Source organism: Rhinoderma darwinii, chromosome 12, assembly GCF_050947455.1.
Source record: "Rhinoderma darwinii isolate aRhiDar2 chromosome 12, aRhiDar2.hap1, whole genome shotgun sequence".
NCBI classification, from domain to species: domain Eukaryota; kingdom Metazoa; phylum Chordata; class Amphibia; order Anura; family Rhinodermatidae; genus Rhinoderma; species Rhinoderma darwinii.
In genome coordinates, this window is record NC_134698.1 from 74,148,027 (window position 1) to 74,168,827 (window position 20,801).

The 20,801-nt window shown below is 41.6% G+C and overlaps 1 long non-coding RNA gene across 1 annotated transcript in view; it reads right to left on the reverse strand.

The window, feature by feature from the left end:
- Positions 1 to 14,838, reverse strand: part of LOC142664553 (uncharacterized) — a 41,839-nt gene extending 27,001 nt beyond the window's left edge. Inside the window, exons 1-2 of the long non-coding RNA XR_012851315.1 lie at positions 14,770 to 14,838; positions 8,827 to 8,935 (exon numbers count right to left, since the gene is read on the reverse strand). This is a non-coding gene — a long non-coding RNA (uncharacterized LOC142664553). The remainder of the gene's footprint in view (positions 1 to 8,826; positions 8,936 to 14,769) is intronic.
- Positions 14,839 to 20,801: the final 5,963 nt, after the last annotated feature.

The window sequence follows — 20,801 nt, forward strand, 5'->3', positions numbered from 1 at the left end:
TGTCCTGCATATAATGTATATGTGTCCTGCATATAATGTATATAAGTGTCCCGCATATAATGTATATAAGTGTCCTGCATATAATGTATATAAGTGTCCTGCATATAATGTATATAAGTGTCCCGCATATAATGTATATAAGCGTCCCGCATATAATGTATATATGTGTCCTGCATATAATGTATATAAGTGTCCTGCATATAATGTATATAAGTGTCCTGCATATAATGTATATAAGTGTCCTGCATATAATGTATATAAGTGTCCTGCATATAATGTATATAAGTGTCCTGCATATAATGTATATAAGTGTCCTGCATATAATGTATATAAGTGTCCTGCATATAATGTATATAAGTGTCCCGCATATAATGTATAGAAGTGTCCTGCATATAATGTATATAAGTGTCCTGCATATAATGTATATAAGTGTCCTGCATATAATGTATATAAGTGTCCTGCATATAATGTATATAAGTGTCCTGCATATAATGTATATAAGTGTCCCGCATATAATGTATATAAGTGTCCTGCATATAATGTATATAAGTGTCCCGCATATAATGTATATAAGTGTCCTGCATATAATGTATATAAGTGTCCCGCATTTAATGTATATAAGTGTCCTGCATATAATGTATATAAGTGTCTCGCATATAATGTATATAAGTGTCCTGCATATAATGTATATAAGTGTCCTGCATATAATGTATATAAGTGTCCTGCATATAATGTATATAAGTGTCCTGCATATAATGTATATAAGTGTCCTGCATATAATGTATATAAGTGTCCTGCATATAATGTATATAAGTGTCCTGCATATAATGTATATAAGTGTCCTGCATATAATGTATATAAGTGTCCCGCATATAATGTATAGAAGTGTCCTGCATATAATGTATATAAGTGTCCTGCATATAATGTATATAAGTGTCCTGCATATAATGTATATAAGTGTCCCGCATATAATATATAGAAGTGTCCTGCATATAATGTATATAAGTGCCCTGCATATAATGTATATAAGTGTCCCGCATATAATGTATATAAGTGCCCTGCATATAATGTATATAAGTGTCCCGCATATAATGTATATAAGTGTCCTGCATATAATGTATATAAGTGTCCCGCATATAATGTATAGAAGTGTCCTGCATATAATGTATATAAGTGTCCCGCATATAATGTATAGAAGTGTCCTGCATATAATGTATATAAGTGTCCTGCATATAATGTATATAAGTGTCCCGCATATAATGTATAGAAGTGTCCTGCATATAATGTATATAAGTGTCCCGCATATAATGTATACAAGTGTCCTGCATATAATGTATATAAGTGCCCTGCACTTCTTTGATGAGGCAGTAATTTTAGGCGTCGTCGTTTGACAGCTGTCAAACAACGACGCGTAAATGACAGGTCGTCTGCACAGTACATCGGCAAACCCATTCAAATGAATGGGCAGATGTTTGCCGACGTATTGTAGCCGTATTTTCAGACGTAAAACGAGGCATAATACGCCTCGTTTACGTCTGAAAATAGGTCGTGTGAACCCAGCCTTATAGTTATCACTCTGCCTTCTTGGTCCTTTCCTGCCTTCCCTGGCATGGTAATGCCACAACACCACCCATGGATCACTTATGGACAATAACTTTTTGTAAACGGCCTTTAAAAACAACGGTATAATTTTTTGCTGGCAACAACCTGACAGCTCAAGGACTTACTATCTTTATTGTTTTTTGTTTTTTTTTAAGGATGACAATAGTTGTACTGGCATTGAACTAGTTAAGTAGTCGGTGTTCCCGCTAATGATTGCCATATACTCGCTGCACATAAGTCGGTATTGCTGCAAACCTGGTATGGGATCCGTTCCGTTTTGCTTTTATTTATGTGCTGAATATTGATTTAATTCCAGTAAAGTTTGCCACATAATAAACGTGAGGCCGATGGCGCATGGATTCCCAATTACTGCTGTACCTTTAACCCCTTATGCTCTGCAAAGCCCTGTGGGGCACGCTTATACGGCAAGGCTAATTGTGGATCCCTTTAATGTGTCTAGCTAACATCTGGACATCACATAAAAGGAGCATTTATTTAAACACACAAGCCAGCCGGCGAGTATCGAGCCCGAGAATGTAAGCTTTAATAGTTCCCTTCTGTGCTATTTAAAGTGGCTCCAGAATTACAGTAAATGGGCCGGCATCATCAGACTGGGGGGGGGGGGGGCATGCGGCCCTGTGATTTGCTGTAAGGTGAACTATTTCTTTGTTACCTTTATTTGCAGGAAAAGCCGTGCCGCCATCATATCAGATGTGTGCTTGAAATATTATTATTGTTGTTTTGTGATTGATATTTTTAGTTCATTGTGAAAAATTTTCAAATTCATAGGTAAATTCGTAAGGAATTGGGCGTGATTAGTAGGAAATGTTTTTTTACTAGGTCCCATTTGAAGATTAGCAAAACATGATTACAGTCTACTAATCATGACCATTCATCAGGGGTTAACAAACTTTTTTGTTCTAAGGGTCACAAATGTCAGATGGAACTGAAGGGGTTTTAAGAATTTACGTCGGTTTTAACCTACAGTATATCGTCTCTACAGACACACATTCTCCCCTCTCCCCTGTTGCAGCACATTTCTCCCTCCCCATTCCAGAACATTTTTTTCTTCCGTTGCAGAACATCTACTTTAGGAGACAATATGAGACTAAGATGGTGCATTGTGGCCCCTAGCTTCATGTTGTGCAAGGTGGATGGGCACTCTAGTATGATCAAAAAGGGCCCATGCTCTTAGTGCAGGAACTTGATCAGTAACACCAACACCCCCCTCTAGTTGATGACTTGGCTGGAAGCCCAAATATACAGCTGCCTCTTCCCCCTTGCTATGCCCCCTGAGATCTGCAGCACTGTTGGAGCTCTGCTACACAGTCGCAGAGCACATTGCTGATATAAAGGTTCACCAACCATTTGCCAAATCACTGTGCCAATTCAGCCTGTTCCTGACTTTTTCCTCGTCCTGTCTTCCTTGCCCATTTACTGACCAAATAGCGCTAGTTCCAACCTCAGCCTGTCTCCTGACCTACAAAAACTCTGCCAATCAAAAATACTGTAATGACCAAGTTCAACTCTGCCCAGTCACTTGGTTCCTTGGTTTTGAATCCAAGACCGTGGCCAATAGGGGCTTCTCTGGTGTTTGCAACCTGGTTATTTCATTGGGTATGTCCGAGTTTCGGGGAACGGTGAGGCACAGGGGAAAAATCTAGACTTTTTCCCAGTGCCAACTCTGTTGAAACTTGGAGAGTCCATATCATGGAGGGTTGACATGATGACAAACCACCCTTCTCCCAAACTTGTCAAGCCACCAATAGTGTCAACATGTTTCCAGGTTGGTTATGACCGGTTCCTGCCGTCCATACATAAGAACATGAATAAACTTCTCACAGTCTCATCTGTACTCTCATAATTTTCCCCAAAGATAAGGACCATGATGCTAAATTCATACTTCTCGCAGCCTGGGCAGGTCTTCACTGTATCTATGACTAATGGGCTCAGTTTTAAGGTGGCACAAGGACCATGACACCACCTCAAAGTCCCAGTGACGGGCAAAAATATGCTCCTCCCATCGATGAACCCTCTCAGCCAAACAGAAAAGTCAAGAAGGGTCACATGACACCATTCCCTACAACCCTGTCTCTTTAAGAGTAAACTTTTTCTAAGGAAACAAGTTAACTTCTTCATGACCTCTGATAGCACTTAATGGGTCCAATTGTGTCCACTAGTTCAGGAAATCGTGCAATTGCCCTAATCTAAAAAAAAAGCTTCATCTTTTTCTCCTCGCCTAAAACTTTGTCAAAAAAAAATAAATGTAAAAATAAAGATTTACATAAAGATTTCTACAAGAAAAACAGAGAGACACCGGGGATTTTTAAGTGTTTGAGGAATGTGGTTCATATTGAAATGATGATTCCGAGCTCTCATCATTACAACAAGCCATTGGTTTTAATTAAATATTATTGCAGCAGAATCCGCGCACGAGACCGGCAAAGAGAGAAATAATTATTATTCCTCATTTTCCCACCGTCGTTTACCAGCGTTGGAACTAATTAAAATAAATTAAATTTGGATGACTTTAGAAAGGTAGATCAATATGTGCAGCATTACCGGAGGAAGGCACAACACGAAAGGTAATATTTGTAAAGCATCTTTATTCTTTTTTTTTTTTTTTTGCGCTGAAAATTACCGCCATTTGTCTTCTAATCAAGCCAGACTGCTGCATCTTGTATGTCCACATTGCATTTTTATTTTTGTTTTGGAGTTGGCTGGAGTTCCGATTTTACCTCAGAATGTAATTTTTGCTTTAAAAAAAAGGGGATAATAGGTAGAAAAGTGTGGACGGAGGGAGGATTAGTTCTACTCCATCGTAAAATATTTAGTCTGAGAATGAATGAAATTGCTGTGATGCTTTGGCACTTTACAACCTGCAAACTCGTACTGATCACGTCTATGCAGCATTATTCATCCTGCTCATATCTAGTAGCACCATGTGGGACCCAGGAATTTTATAGAAATTTAACTCCCGTAATTTTTCATATCAAAGACATACATTTGATAGGAGGGCCTTCAGCTTGAAGTCCATTTCGGCTCAGTCTGGCTGCACCTTCCTTGGTCATGGGCATCTTGAACCTAAACAAGGACCCACCTATTCACGAGCAAAGGAGGTTGAACTATTTCAAAGGTCACAACACCCTTCTGGACTACAACTGATGGCTAGGAAACAAGTCCTAGGGCCCCTTATCTCAATAAGGCCTTCTACTCTATCTATGATCTGGCTCATTTACTCTACTAGCACAATGTGGGTCCCAGAAGTTTTTGAGTAATGTAACTCCCGTAGTTCTTCAGGCCAAAGACATACAGATGATAAAAGTAGTTCCTTCGGCTGCTTTAGGGTATATTTCTACTCAGTTTGGCCTCACCTTCTTTGACCATAGACCCAAACAAGGCTTTCCCTTTTCACAAGCAAAGGAGGCTGAACTATTTCAAGGGTTACACCACCCTTCTAGCCTCAACGGTTGGAAAAGGAACATTCTTGGGGTCAACTGTCTTATTAAGGGGATAGGTTGATGTGGTGTTAACCAAAACTACTTGGATGAGCCTAATTTAAAAAAATTTCATCGAAAGGGCCTCCTACGCGCTAACTATGATCCTGCTCATTTATGCTAGTAGCACCATGTGTAATTTTTGAGAAATGTATCTCTCGTAATCCCTCAGGCCAAGATATACATATGATAGAAGCAGCTCCTTTTGTTGTTGTGGGGTCCATTTCAGCTCAGTTTGATCTCACGCTTCTTGACCGTGGGGCATTTGAACTTAAGGCTTCCCAAAAGCAAAGGAGGTTGAAGTACTTCAAGGGTCACACCACCCTTCTCTTCTGAGGTGGATAGGTTAAAGAGGTGTTAATCAAAATTTTTTGGATGGGCTTAATTTCGATTTTTGACATTGGGCCTTTTACGCCCTATGTTCTTCAGACTGGCCATATTTTTCCAGTGGAGAACCGCAATAGGATTCCCTTGGTTGGATTAGTCTGGAATTATGTATATTCCAGTTGCTCATCAGAACGGCCTGAAAATCTGGAAACCCTCATGATCTGTAAGTCTCCTGGCCCTGTTGGATTTTCAATGAACATTTTGACTAACAACTTTCCCAGTATGAATAGTCATTATGGGTTTAATTAGCAAATTATCTTTATTGGCCATCATAAAGCAATAATCAGTCTTCTGAAGATTAACTAATAGGCATAATACACCCACTAAACTGCCCTATGAAGAGTTAATCAGAAGATCAACAAGATCCGTGTTTGAGGAACATTTGGCCCCCTTGGCTATGCTGAGAGGGCATACAAAGGAGCAGTATACGTGACAGGATATTTTACAGTCTTTTTATGGGCACTTTTGTAGGCAGTTTAATGGGCACAATCCTCTATTTGCTCAGTATTAGGGCAAGATCAAGTCGATCCCGGTGAGAGATTCCCTTTATATAAGGGTCATTACCTTACATGCAGAATTTAACATTTAATACTAGTCCATGTGGTTATCAAATTTTCTGCTGCCCACTTGTTCACAATTGGGTGACTTCAGCAAATAATAGGTCTAGCTTTGTAATTGCTCATTAGCTTGTATGGATTTTGGTGCATTATTATATCCTACATCTCTGCTATCATTGTATAAGCCATTTCATAGTAGCACTGTTTAACATATACAGAGTAATAATATATAAAAACAGAACATTAATTTCAGAAATAGAGAGGGACACAACTTTGGTAGATATGGATAATGTACCCAGGGCAGAACAGCCTTGTAATGCTTTTAGTTACATAGAAAATTCACTCATGCGATAATTAATTTCTTATAATATCACATTAAATCTAGGTTTTTACTCCCAGTGTGACATAGACCAGACACTGTATTAGATTTAGTGTAAAATTTAACAAAAGGAGTCAGTGAGAGAATAGAGCAGAGGCTATGCATTTCTAAGAAGGCTGGGTGACTCTGTGACTAAATGATAGAGCCATACATGATAGAAATGGCTGCTGTTACTTCTTGTACCCAGCTACAAGAGAAAGAAGAGACCGGGCCCAGACGTAGAAAGAAATCAGAGCACACAATATGTATCTGGACAGGTAGGAAAGGTTATTTCATGGATTTTATTCAGCCCGGCATCACTCAGCTTTTGATGTAGACCAAGGTCAAATGCTCGCTTTAATTGCATTTCAGCACCAAACCACTGTATTCTTCTGCAGTTGGTCAAGTGGCACAAATGCATTCCTTACATAGCTCCGAATTACCGTGGCACACGTCTGTACTCATAACCACTGACCCAGCACAGTGAACTGAATCATTAACATCACACAGGCTTTACATTTCTGTCCTTCTTGCAGCCCACCCACATATATCATCTCTATTTCCAGTGTGAATAGCCCTTTCACTGGTACAGATTTAAGGATATTTATCCAGGAAGACACAAATATGCCTTCATTTATACAGTGTAGACATGGTCGGCTCCGACAGATAATAATAATATTCATTTCAACTGGGTGACCTACTTTGGTTGGAAAGCGAAGGTTGTCCATGCATCCATGCTCGTTCCTACAGATTGACCAGGAACCTTGTGATTGGTTAATTTTCTTTTTTTTTTCTTTTAGGTGACACTTGTGCTAGGAAAACTGCTCAGTGTGCAAGTCTATATACAATTGAGGCTAGATGGCGACTGGGGTCATGGGGTGCTGCTGTAAGATATCAATCAACTCAAGTTTCATGATGTCATGAAGAGCACAATCCCTCCATCAGCTGTAAATGTGAAGCAAAAATATGTGTGTCTAACCTGTGACTTTTGGTTCTTTTTCCACCCCTCTGCTGCTTTTTACTGCATATTTTCTCTCTCTGTACCTCCTGAGTGGGCGGGCTCTTCCTGCAGTGGGTGCTAAGCACTTTGAGCCAATCAAATGTCTCTCACTCCACCCCTCCCACAATAGAGAGAGAAACTGCAGCTTCCTCCTCCAATCAAAAACATATTAGAGTATGGACAAAAAACGGAGACATTGGATTCTCCTTGGCAGGGGCCATTTTTTGGAGAACTTCTTTAGATGTTCCTCAGAACTAAGGGAAATAAAGGTGGTCATGGGATAATCTTTTTCCCTCACTTAAAATCCTGTCTCTGCACTTTCCACAGCCACTATTTTCATGGTACGGCGTCCACCGGTGACCACTTTGTTTGGCCCGTCATTTCTACAGATGACTGCCACCACAAAATACCGACCAGGTTTACACTGATAAAAAAGGTGCGTGGTTTGGGCGCATGGCTTCACAGGGAGTGTGGTTTGCCACTTAGGTTCAGATTAGCATAGGTAAACACTAGTCTGAGCCTGGAAGATATTAGATGCCCTTGAATGGCTGTCCTGCTCCTACCTTCCCATAGTAACGACTTATATATTAGCTTCGAGGGTTGGTAGTGGGATATTGGGTCTAGCTCCCGTTAAACTTGACTTTTCAGGTTTTGGATGAAGTAAGTCATGCTCAATTTACTTTCATGACTGATCTAGCCAAAATCCCAGAGACAATGGTCAACCCTTATCCAGTTAGCCTATCCAAGTGTATACCAAATATTTATCCTGTTGCGAAACGCTTTCCAGGGCCAGACAAACCATGAGGGCAGAGCCCGAGGTCAGATGAGGCTCATAGGCCCTTAGACAATTACAACACTCCTTAAAGGTGTTCTCCGGCATTTTATATTGATGGCCTATCCTTATAGAGTCGAAAACTCACCGATCTGATATTGATGGACTATCCAAAGGATAGGCCATCAATAAAAAATGCCCTGAGAAACCTTGTAAATTTAAGTAGTATATCATGGCTATGAGTTCCATGATCTTTAGTACCCGGGGGCCCAGACCACTCCCAATCCGCTCCTGTCCCTTGAATTGATTGTCATGATCTTTATAGTCGGCTCAGCCTCTTCTTCTTTTTTTAAATATTCAGTGTTTTTAGATTAAAATTTTTGAAATTAATTTTAGTAGAGTTCTCCCAGCTTTAGAAGATAAATTCTGAATTCTTCTCTTGTTCTTTTACATATTTGCTTTTCTCTATTCACACAACAGCAAATAAGACAAATATACTTAGCTAAAAAAAAATAAAAAAAGCGCTGCGACTTTTACCATTGGTATAATTAAAATGATATTTTCATTATCTGGAAAACGTTTGAAAGTCGGAATGGCGCTATCCGTTAATAGATAGCAGGGAGACAGTTCTGTCTCTTCAATTAGACACTTACCGCATTTTGACAGATCACAAGTTTTCTCCTGCCATTGCGCATAAAACAATTTAGGATAATTGAAATTGTGCTTTGTAGATAGAGGCTAACTCGGGGGTTGCTGTGAATTCTGGAAGACAAAAGGAAGAGTCACTTTTATGTTGCTCATATTTAAAGTCAATGTTAATTTGGATCTTAATTTTTTTTAACATAATTAAAACAATGTTATTACTCTAGCCAATATGCTAATTGCTTCTATTGTAAAAGCAATAACCAGATTAACTCCCAAGTTTTAGGTTCGGCATACACATTACGGCTGGGTTTCTGCAAAGAGTAAAGACCTTCAGTAAAATGTTTGCTTCAGGCACTTCCGTAGCGCAATTTAAAGTGGATCTTATATCTTAATGAAGGTAGGGCCATCGTGCCCGGGTACTGCTGCTCCAGGACTGGTATAGATCTCTTACATTGGTCTTGTATGACGTCATTTACTTGCTTTTCGGCATATTTGCACGAGCCTGGGGGTAATTGCTGTAAAGCAAATGACCAACATCTTAAAGAAAATGATGTGAGTTTCAGATCCATCTAAAACTATCCATCCATTTATTTATTTTGGCACTTTATCTAAGTACTCCGATTGTCCCCCGACGGCAGGTGTTGGGGGAAGGAAGGAGCAGTCATGTTGGATTTCAACATGCCTGATACTTGTGGGAGAAAAGCCACTTCCTTTTGAAATGAGCATTCCCACTACATATGAGATGATAGTCGGTCGAACCTGCCGATTTTGGCAGGACTAGACGACTATCTGATGTGTATGGGGGCATCCTGACTTTCCACCAATGTAAGTGGGATCGGCCATGTTGGATTTCAACATGCCCGATACTTTGTTCTCGGGGGAGATAAGCCACTCCCTATTGAAATGAACATGCCCACTACATAAAAGATGATAGTCAGTCAAACCTGCTGATTTTGGCAGGACTGTACGACTGATGTGTATGGGGGTATCCTGGCTTTCCACTAATGGCGAATGTAAGTAAGGTTGGCCATGTTGGATTTCAACATGCCCGATCCTTTGTTCCCGCAGGAGATAAGCCAATGACAGATGATTGCTGCAGTGACTTATTCTCCTCTCCCCATTGACTAGACATGCATGCTTGGCCAAGCGTGCATGAGAATGTGGATTTGGGTGGAAAAGCTATCGGACAGCTAACTTAAAGAGACTCTGTCACCACATTATAAGTGCCCTGTCTCCTATACATGTAATGTAGGTGACAGTGATGCTTTTTATTTAAAAAAAACGATATTTGTTCACAAAGTTAGGAGCGATTTAAGTTTATGCTAATGAGCTTTCTTAATGCCCAAGTGGGCGTACTTTTACTTTCGACCAAGTGGGCGTTGTACAGAGGAGTGCATGACGCTGCCCAATCGGCATCATGCACTCCTCTCCATTCATTTACACTGCACTAGCGATATCGCTATGTGCAGCCTCATACACAAGCCCTAACATTACTACAGTGTCCTGATAATGAATACACATGAAATCCAGCCTGGACGTCATGTGTACTCAGAATCCTGACACTTCTGACTCTTTTTTGTGAGATTCCAGCAACGGATACGAAATCTCGCGAGATCTCGGAGCTAAACGAGATTTGGTTTCACTTGCCGGAATCTCACAAAAAAAGAGTCAGAAGTGTCAGGATTCTGAATACACATGACGTCCAGGCTGGATTTCATGTGTATTCATTATCAGGACACTAGTAATGTTAGGGCTTGTGTATGAGGCTGCACATAGTGATATATCTATATCGCTAGTGCAGTGTAAATGAATGGAGAGGAGTGCATGATGCTGATTGGTCAGCGTCATGCACTCCTCTGTACAACGCCCACTTGGTCGAAAGTAAAAGTACGCCCACTTGGGCATTAAGAAAGCTCATTAGCATAAACTTAAATCGCTCCTAATTTTGTGAAAAAAGATCGGTTTTTTAAATAAAAAGCATTACTGTCACCTACATTACAGCGCCCATCTCCTTATATAGGAGACAGGACACTTATAATGTGGTGACAGAGCCTCTTTAAAGGGAATGTGTCGCTAGAATGGCTAGAATTTTTTTTTCTTTCAGTTAATCAATTAGTATATAACTGATTACACATTGTTTTAATTTTTTAAATTTTTTCACAAGTCAGAAAACATTATAAATTAGATTCTAATTTATAACATTTCCATGTGCTGGCCACTAGAGGGAGCAGTTCCCAAAATTGTAGCATGGTCACTGTGATAAACCAACTTCATTGATGTATGCTGCAAATTTAGGGTGGACACACTCTCCTCTAGTGTCCTCACACAATCCCCCCTCCCTTCTTCTGGCTAGTGCCAGGCGGGGGAGGGGTTTGAATGTCTTCAAACCGCCTACACTGTGTGCCGCCATTTTCTGAGTGACTGCACAGTGGTAGGAGGTTCTACAGCGAGCAGTGAGGAGACCACTAACATAAATTACCTGCTCCTGCCGCCGCCTCCGCTCCGCCTACGCTCCTCTTCCTTGCACCTTCGCTTCATTGAACATATGGCCGGAAGCCGCGGCCGGAAGTCGTCATCTTACTGTCTGGCAGCGGCTTCCGGTCCACATGAAAATGGCGCCGGATTTCGCCCTGCGAACAAGCTTCGTGCTGATCTGTGTGGGAACTGCGCATGTGCAGTTCACACACAGTCGGCGCACGCTCCTGAGAATGGAACGGCTCCCGTTCGCATTCTCTATGGTATTGTATGTGCCGTATAGCATCTTAGTATGTGTCGTTGATCGACACATACAGAGATGGAATAAAAATGGCAGCCCCCATAGAGAAGTAAAAGTATGAATACATTAAAAAGTTGAAAGTGACAACATAAATAAAAAAAAAAATTGTTTACATTATATAAAAAGCAATATAATTACAAAACTAAATAAATCATGACACCTTCCCTTTAAGCGTATGGGCAGCTTTAGGGCAGGTCAGCCTCCTGTGGGATTTCCTTGCCAAGTGATAATAGACAATGAATGTGCCAACCAGACATCTTGGCCATGCCCAGGAAATCGGATGGAGCAGAGAAGACCCTAACAGCTTACTGAACAGAAGTGTGGACGGTCTAACCATTGATCGTCCCCTAATTCGCTTACGTGGAGTTCTATGAAAAACCTGGTAGCCGATAAAGATTGGTCAGCGCATTTTTCTGGATTGTAACTCAGGATCTCTAGATAATTTGGCTTGCAAATTTATGTTCCCCGACTGTTCACTTCTCCTAAAGAGGTCATCAGCTACACAGTCCCGTGCTACTGGTGTGTACACGGGAATCTGACAGATGATGGAGCATGAAAAATTTGGCACACATTACACTACATTACATTTTCGCATTCCCTTCATCCTCCAAATTATTAAAAAGGGGTCCCTCAGTATGCTAAGGTACAACTCCCGCTCATTACTACCTAATAGTTGGGGGCCCGAGCCCCTTAGTTTTAGTGATTGGATATCCTTATAGGGTGAGAATATCCTTTTGAAACACCATTATGTCTGTGTACTTAACAACAGTCACGATTTTTGCAAACTCTTCTCCCAAATTAGACCCCTAAGAGGTGGAGTTTATGTTATTTTCATTTAAAGGGGGCGTTCCTTGAATTTTGTGGGCAACCCCCAACTGGGTGGGGCTAGAAGTAAAGCCACTTCTTAATTAATTGCATGCTACGTCTCTTGTTCCCACATGAGGGAGACCATTTAGATGCCCTTAAAAAAATAATTAATCTGTAACCACAAACCCCCCCGTATTATTTTTGCTACTCATGCCTTTTTATATGGCAGAGGGGCTTTTATGCACCCCCTCATTCAACAGGTCCAGATGCAACTGCGATCCCTATGAGCCGAGATTGGTGACAACCAATATGACCATTCTTACAGCATTCAATGGGATTTCTCCCAGGACCCTGAATGTCAAATCTGCCTATGTTACATTCCCTGCTACCATATTACTGCCCAACCATTCAGGGGACTGGGTAATATGCCAATTTCAGTAGTGACAGCTAATTCACCCTGTGCCAACGCACCGGCTGCATACCCACAAGGCCTGCGCCGCTTGATACCACCCTATTCCTTGATCCTGTTCTATCCCATATTGCAATCCAAAGGTAGAACAAAATTGCAATAGCTTTGGGAAAAGTGGAGGGTCTGCATTGTCCCTAAACACTAAACTTAAAGTCCATCCGCTTTCCAACTAGTGATCTACTGTTCTCTGTTATCAGTCAGCGGAGAGGCTGACGTTAGCATTCTTCAATGGGATGATTGAAATCCAAAGCAATCCCTGGCCCTATGATCACTACTTTATCTCTTCTAACAACCTGCAGAAACTTTTACATCTATATGTGACTGATATCATATAAGCTGCACTTTTATAAGCTTTGGACTCCGGCTCTTTATAATGCAAACATTTCTCACTGTGCGGAGTCCGGCACGTCATTATAATTGTCTTTCGTCTCGCTGATGATTGATTCTTGTTGACGTCTCAGAGTTACAGCACACGATGGTGTTTTCGTCAGTACTGGAGGGCAAGAGCAAAAGCCACTCTGTGTCAGGTCACTTGCTGCCTTGTCATAAGGAAATGCCGACATGAAATATTTGCATTTACATAGGTTTATTTCCTTATACTGCCGTGACCAAGCGTGAATTCAGAACCAACCCCCCAAATGTAAATATAATATTTCAATGAATCACATTACCCCAGGCAATCTGGAGATGCACAGTTATTATAGAACTACAACACCCAGCATTGCCTGACAACAGGTACTGGGCCTTGTAGATTCTATATCTAGGAGCCTAAGGCCCCATGCACACGACCATAGTAATTACGAACCCATTCATTTCTATGGCCCACGGACACATTTCAGTATGTTTAGTGCCGTAGAAATGATCTGCAAAATATAGAACATGTCCTATTCTTGTCTGAAATTGCGGCACGGACTCGCCCACAGAAGTCTATGGGTGCTAACGCAATTGCGGATGGCTACGAATGTGTATCCATAGTCGTCGGATCCGTATTTGCGGACAGTAAAAACCCTTACTGTGCATGAGGCCTTAACCACATAGTCTCTGAGCAGGTCCAGCCACAAAAGAGCCCATAAATCCCTGTAGTGGACCCTCCCTGAAGCTGACAGTGCAGCAGAATATTTTCTAGTTGTCAGTGAGTGGAAACATTCATTGTTTATATTCAATGGCTGGAAGATCCTGATAATGAACTGCTAACAGGCGCACGGCTTGCTACAGTGTATTAGAGCTCCAATGTGTCCAAAATGAGGACAGGTTTTATTCCATATTCCATTCGCTAACAATATGCAGAGATCTTGAAAACTCAAGATCAGGAAGTTGCATAAGCTTTTATTATACAATAATTAAAGAGGTTGTCTCATGAAGACAACCCCTGTCCACATGGACTATCAGGGACCCCCTTCTATGAGTCAGAACAGATAACCACTCTGTATGGCCGCCATTTAATACTACAGTTCCCCTGATGCGGCAGGAAGATAAAACTTAACGGGTAACTAAACTTTTTAAAAACTTTTGACACGTCATATTGACAAGTCAGAAATTTTGATTGGTGCGGGTCTCAGTGCTGGGAAGACGCTAAAACGAAGCGGCAGGAAGCATCTCGGGTGAGCGCTGTGCCGCTTAGTTTCTGATTGGCTTTCCTTGGAGCAGTGTACGGGCTCATTAGAAAGTTTGTACTACGCTCGCTTGGCTTTCCAATGAAAGCTGATCAAAAACGAAGTGGCACAGTGCTCACCCCATCGCCTCCGCCGCTTCGTTTTAGCGATCGGTCGAGGTCTCAGTGCTCGGACCTCCACCAATCAAAACTTCTGACATGTCACTATGGCATATAAAAAGTTTTTTAAAAGTTTAGTTACCCTATAAAGGGTTTGCCCATTCACTGTTTTTCCCGTGGACCTTCACCTCCATCATCTGCAGGTTTTAGGCCATTGCCTTGTAATATAGCCGCCGGGTTACATTGTTGCAATTCCAGAGCATGTCGAGTGCATAGTCAAGAGTCCAGTCATATGATGTTATTGGTTTCCAGGGAAACATAGCAACTGATTGTCCATCGTAAATGATCGCTTATCTTCTCATTCAATGACCAGATGGTGATTTCTTAAGACTCGGGCACACGGAAATGGGAGAAATAAAACTTGAGTGTCTTAATACCCAGCCTTTATTTGTTTTCTGTTGTGAAAGGTTAAAGATTACTGAGATAATTGGCAATAAATGTGTGTCATTCGGTGACTTTTGACCAACAGTCATAACCGGCGATGGTATGTATTGAATGTACATAATGTGGAGCCACAGGACACGACATGGTTTTCTGTATGTATAGTGACTGTATTAAACAGGACCAGGCTCCAGTCATATAAAAAAATTGTCCAGGATTAGAAAAACATTCTGCTTTCTTCCAAAAAACAGCGCCACACCTCTCCATGGGTTGTGTCTGGTATTGCAGCTCAGCTCTATTGGAGTGAATGGGGCTGAACTGCAATACCACTCGCAACCTGTGGACAGGTGTAGTGCTGTTTTTAGAAGAAAGCAGTTATAATTCTGGACAACCCCATTAACTTTGATTACGGCACTAAATTTGATTGACAGTAAAGCCAACTTGGACCAGATTCTTAGATATCTTGAGATAATTGGTTCAGTGGAACCATTCTGGAATTTGGTTAATCTTCTGGATGAACTAAAAAACATCTATTGCCAAGGCAGACCCCTTTAAATTAGAAATGTCCACACGATGCCCTAATAACCCCCTAACATGAATAGTTTGACCAGAGGTGTAACTTGAAGCTCCTGGGCCCCAATGCAAAATCTATACCAGGCCACCCACCTACAATGTGCCATTTACAATACTGGTGTCTTATGTGTCAGAGGAGCCTTTGAGACCCCTCTGGAATTACGACCCATCTGCGACTGCTACCTCTACACCCCTCTATAGCTACACCCCCTGGGCTAGACATCTGCATAAGGCACAGGCTACATTTTGGTTGTCCAAGAGGCACTTGTGGTTGAGGGTCCATTCTTGCCACTTACAGCAGTCCTATGTGAGTAAGCAGAGTTGACACATCTCCTGCTTCCCTGCCATGTGCCTAATATAATACTTCTCCACCCGATCTCATAAACATAGAACCCCTAGTAAAGAAGACTTGAAGAAGTACCTAGAGGCAAAATGTCCAGCTAAAACTCGAATGTCTTGATCTACACACTGTAATATCTCCATGACTTTAGTTGTAATAATTCCGAAGTCACGCATAAATTCTAGAACCTTCTATGGGACAACTGGTATTTCAAGCTGTAGAAGAAGACCAGAAATTTAAGGGGTAGAAAAGCTTCAAGGGGTAGGAAAGACTCCTTTAGATATTCTACAAATGCTCTGTGGACTACTGTATAGAGCCTACCAAATGGCACCTCAAATGCCAATAAGAAGCAGGGCAAAAAAAAACAGGACACCATATTTGCTAATGATCATATGATGGGGTCCTACACAACCCACTTTTACAACAGTTACTATTTTTGGTGCTATTGAGTGAACGAAAAGACTACCGGCATGAAGAAGCACTATTCTCCGGACCTAGAGGAAGAGGGCTGGTGGCCAAAGTTGCACGGATGAGACTTCTTTAAGATGTAATAATCTGAAGGAACCTGTTCTGGTCTGAGCATAAGTGTGATATGCACTGGTTATTGGCCACTGTTTGGGTTCCTACACAGAGTACAGTAGCCGATGACATCACTGGTTCCTGTTATCATGGCTTCATCTGGAAAATATTTTTCTGTACTGATCGACATGGTGACAGGGAGTTAGTAGGAGTGCAGCTGTAACTTCCTTCTTGTGGCATACGAGGCAGGAGCAGTACAAGGTGAGTGTAGTGAAAACTTTGCATCCAATGGCTGTTACTGGGGCCACCATGGCTCGCTCTGTGGTTGGCACTGATTTGGGAGAACTGTGCGACCTAAGGACACCATCCATGCTCCTGAGGTTAATTTCATTAAAAAAACCTGGACCCTGTAAAAATCCCCGTATCCAAACTCTCGCCTCCCAGGACAATAGAGAGCATAAAACCACTTAGACTTGTCCTCATATACCTGAATACTGCAATGCAATATTGTAATTCAGTGCCCAAATAATATTTCCATACAATGCATAAATCGTGAAGATGTAAACCATACAGGCCCTGGTGCTCTAGAGAATTAAATGGGTTGATAGTAAGGTCCCTGGTGTTCGAGAGCAGTGCATGGGTTAATAGTAAAATCTCTGGTACTCTAGAGCAGTGAATGGGTTTATAGTAAAGTCCCTGGTGTTCTAGAGCAGTGAATGGGTTAATAGTAAAGTCCCTGGTGCTCTAGAGCAGTGAATGGGTTAATAGTAAAGTCCCTGGTGTTCTAGAGCAGTGAATGGGTTAATAGTAAAGTCCCTGGTGCTCTAGAGCAGTGAATGGGTTAATAGTAAAGTCCCTGGTGCTCTAGAGCAGTGAATGGGTTAATAGTAAAGCCCCTGATTGTTCAGAGCTGTGAATGGGTTTATAGTAAAGTCCCTGGCAGTCCAGAGCAGTAAATGGGTTTATAGTAAACTCCCTGGTGCTCTAGAGCAGTGAATGGGTTAATAGTAAAGTCCCTGGTGGTCCAGAGCAGTGAATGGGTTAATAGTAAAGCCCCTAGCGGTCCAGAGCAGTAAATGGGTCAATAATAAAGTCCCTGGTGCTCTAGAACAGTGAATGGGTTAATAGTAAAGTCCATGGTGTTCTAGAGCAGTGAATGGGTTAATAGTAAAGTTCCTCGTGGTCCAGAGCTGTGAAAGTTTACATGCTCCTCCCCAAGGATGCTCATAGGGCTACAGGCCTTTAAGGTCCCCTAGAAAATGGTGGCCCTGGGCACTTGCCTAGTTTGGCACCCCCTAAAACCAGCCCTACGTGCCACATTTACATGACTCTCTTTTGGAAAGGATTTTGACCACTAGTTAAGCCCAGGTGGGCTGGTGAAGTCCCGCAAGTTTGAGAAGCCCTGGTATAGTGTACATCGTCCATGAGTGATATTATATATAATGATTCAGATTCTCTTCTACGACAACCCGCACATGGCATTGTACTGCTGATATGTGAATGAGCCCTCCACGTCTCTATCCTGGCACGCAAGTTGTTAAGCGTATGATAATGAGAACGATCGGACTCCCAGTCTGTGCCGAGGACAAACCATTATCTTTTTCCCAGTGAAAGGTGGAAGTACTTGAGAGCAGAGAGATGACAAAATGTAATAAAAACCTACAATAAAAAATCCATTGTCTGTAGCGCTTCGTTTTTTTCCTTGCTTTAACTCAATTTATTTTTCATTTTGTGGACAAGAGATTTACCCCTTGGTATTAGTTTATGATTTTGCTGAGAGAATTATCCAACATTCACACTCAAAATAGGAAATATTATTTTTATTATTTATTTTGGGCCGTGGCTTACCTAGTAACAAAACTGAGTGAAATCACTTCAATACCACTGTGTTTTTCATTACAAAGTTATTACATGGAGAAATTACTGCAAATTATCTGAAATGAATGGAAATTATGAGGTTTAAATTCCCCAGGTTACAGCCGGCACGATGCTGGAAATTTCGTTTGTCATCTTGCTGAACATAATTGCTACAACAAAATGTCTCCCATTTTACAACTGCGGCATAACTTATTTATACCGGCGCTGTTGTAATTTTACATCAATAAGTTGCATGGGAAGAGTGCACAGGTGGCCACAGAAAACAAGAATATACACCGGGGTTCAGGTGGGGGATTTGTCTGGGAACAGCTTCTTATAAAGAACGAGATACCGGATCAGCTGGGGGACTGCTAACAGCTGCCGGGGTCCAGAGATGGTCTGTACACCCAGTAGTGACCCTAGGGTCAGAGCCGTATCTGGAAGCTCTTGGGCCCAATCCTAAATCTGTAACAGGGCCCCCAACTACAATGTGCCAATTATAATACTGGTGTCTTGCAGAGGAACCTTTGGGTGTAACGGCACCCCCTATAACTACACCCACCTAGGGTGGTGCTTCATGAACACTCAGGTCCTATTATTTTACATTGAGTTACCCATTGTGAACAGCGATCATTTTGATGCCCCGGTACCGCTGTCTGTAATATTACAGCTAGGTAAACAGGGAGCCCCCAGGTAATAACAGTCATGGGCCCCTTGACCTCAGCTAGGAGGATACACTTGGGTCGGATTAAATCATCAGGTTCGAGAGGCATTTATTTTTTTAGTAGTGTTTTATCTGACCGAGGGGTTACGTGCCACCTCTGGGTATGGACGCTTGAGCTGTGCTAAATTGGTCAATCCACCCCTGGATGGGGCAAGTAGACAAGAGAGTGGTGTACATAGAAGATAGTGGGCATCATAGCAAAGATCAAAATCCGTTATGGTTCCGGATTTTGCCACCTAGAATAGTGGGGCACTGGTTTCCCGCTCCACGCCCATCCCTATTTCTACAGCCCCTTTAAAAAGGGAGTTCTGCAAAGATTCATTCCACCCGGTAGCAAAGGGGATTGGACCAATTAGGGTGGAGCCCCCTTTTGCCAATGACCACATAGCAGCCACATGGTGTGCCACTATGGTATGTACACTCTTGGGTCCATTGTGCCATATTCTTTCAGATGCCATATACTCTTCAATTATCCTTGTAAGCCATATTAATATTATCAATCGTGTGGATATATCAACTGCATAGACATAGTTATAGAGTAAAATGTTGGCTGCCTTTAGTTACCACTAGGGGGTGCTTAGATGCTTAGTGCATACTGTTTTATTATTGAGTCCAATGTATAAACTGCATGCAGTAATGTCCTGAGCTCCCCCTAGTGGTGCCTGCAGGGAGCAAGAATTATATTATTTAACTCTGTTGATTTGGAGCTTTGTGTCAGAAAAAAAGATGGCTCCATCTAGCAACCACTATAGATATATCATGAAATTACTGAATCTTGGACCTATTTAGATAGAAAAACAAAATTGTCTTTTAAGGGTGGACATTCAAGTTCAAGTAGTGAGAATAGGTGTGATTTAGCAATTATAACTTGGGTGCATGTATTTTTTTGCCAGCTCACTTTATGTTTGGGGCAAGGTTTACTTGCACAGTCCTAAATAACAGTCTTACACCAGTATACACGGCTCTGTAAAGTCGAGGTGGGCCCCTTAGCACTGGGACTTAGGAAGCGCTGGTCACGCCACCCTTAAGTACTATGTAAAATATTTATTCCAAGCATTAGAATAAAGCGTTGGTCCCTTTCATTTGCTTACGCATTTCTTCCACTGGTCTTTGGTGAAGTTCAATGTTTATTTTTATCAGATGTGGAATGCAGCGAGCCGGCTTCAGTCCTTGCATTCATTTGTAGCAGCCTTTTCTTCCCGTGCTGTAAATCTCCGAACCGTCACATAAATCATATAAATTGTAGAAAAATATTGACTGTACGGTTATGAATTTGTGAATGCTTTTAAAATACTTGAACGTCGACCATGACCCCCGTCCATACATTGTGCAGCAGGAGAGGAGTAAGAATGGCCGCTATGACCTGTGATCTTCTGATGAATTTACCAGTGTCTGTACAGATATCCAGGAAGGATAAAGAATAACCATAAATCTGACTTTGTGGCAAAAGTTCTCAGCGAGAAGCAGAAAGACAAATGAACCAGGATCTTACAGTGTCCACGGCCAGCATATCGTTGCCAGACGGGCCGAGATGCCTTTTTGCACCCACTTTACCGCTTTCCTCAGCAATTTTGACTATTTTCTCAGCAATAATCTTGAGTAACTGTCACATTATACTTGGCGAGAGTTGGCGTCAGTGCTATAGAATCAATTAGAAACTGATACCTCTGCGTCTAATACCATAGATAAATAGCAGTCGTTTCTCTTGTACTGATTTTCAGTTACAGGATTTTTTATTCTCCATTCACATCCAAAGCTAAATTCAG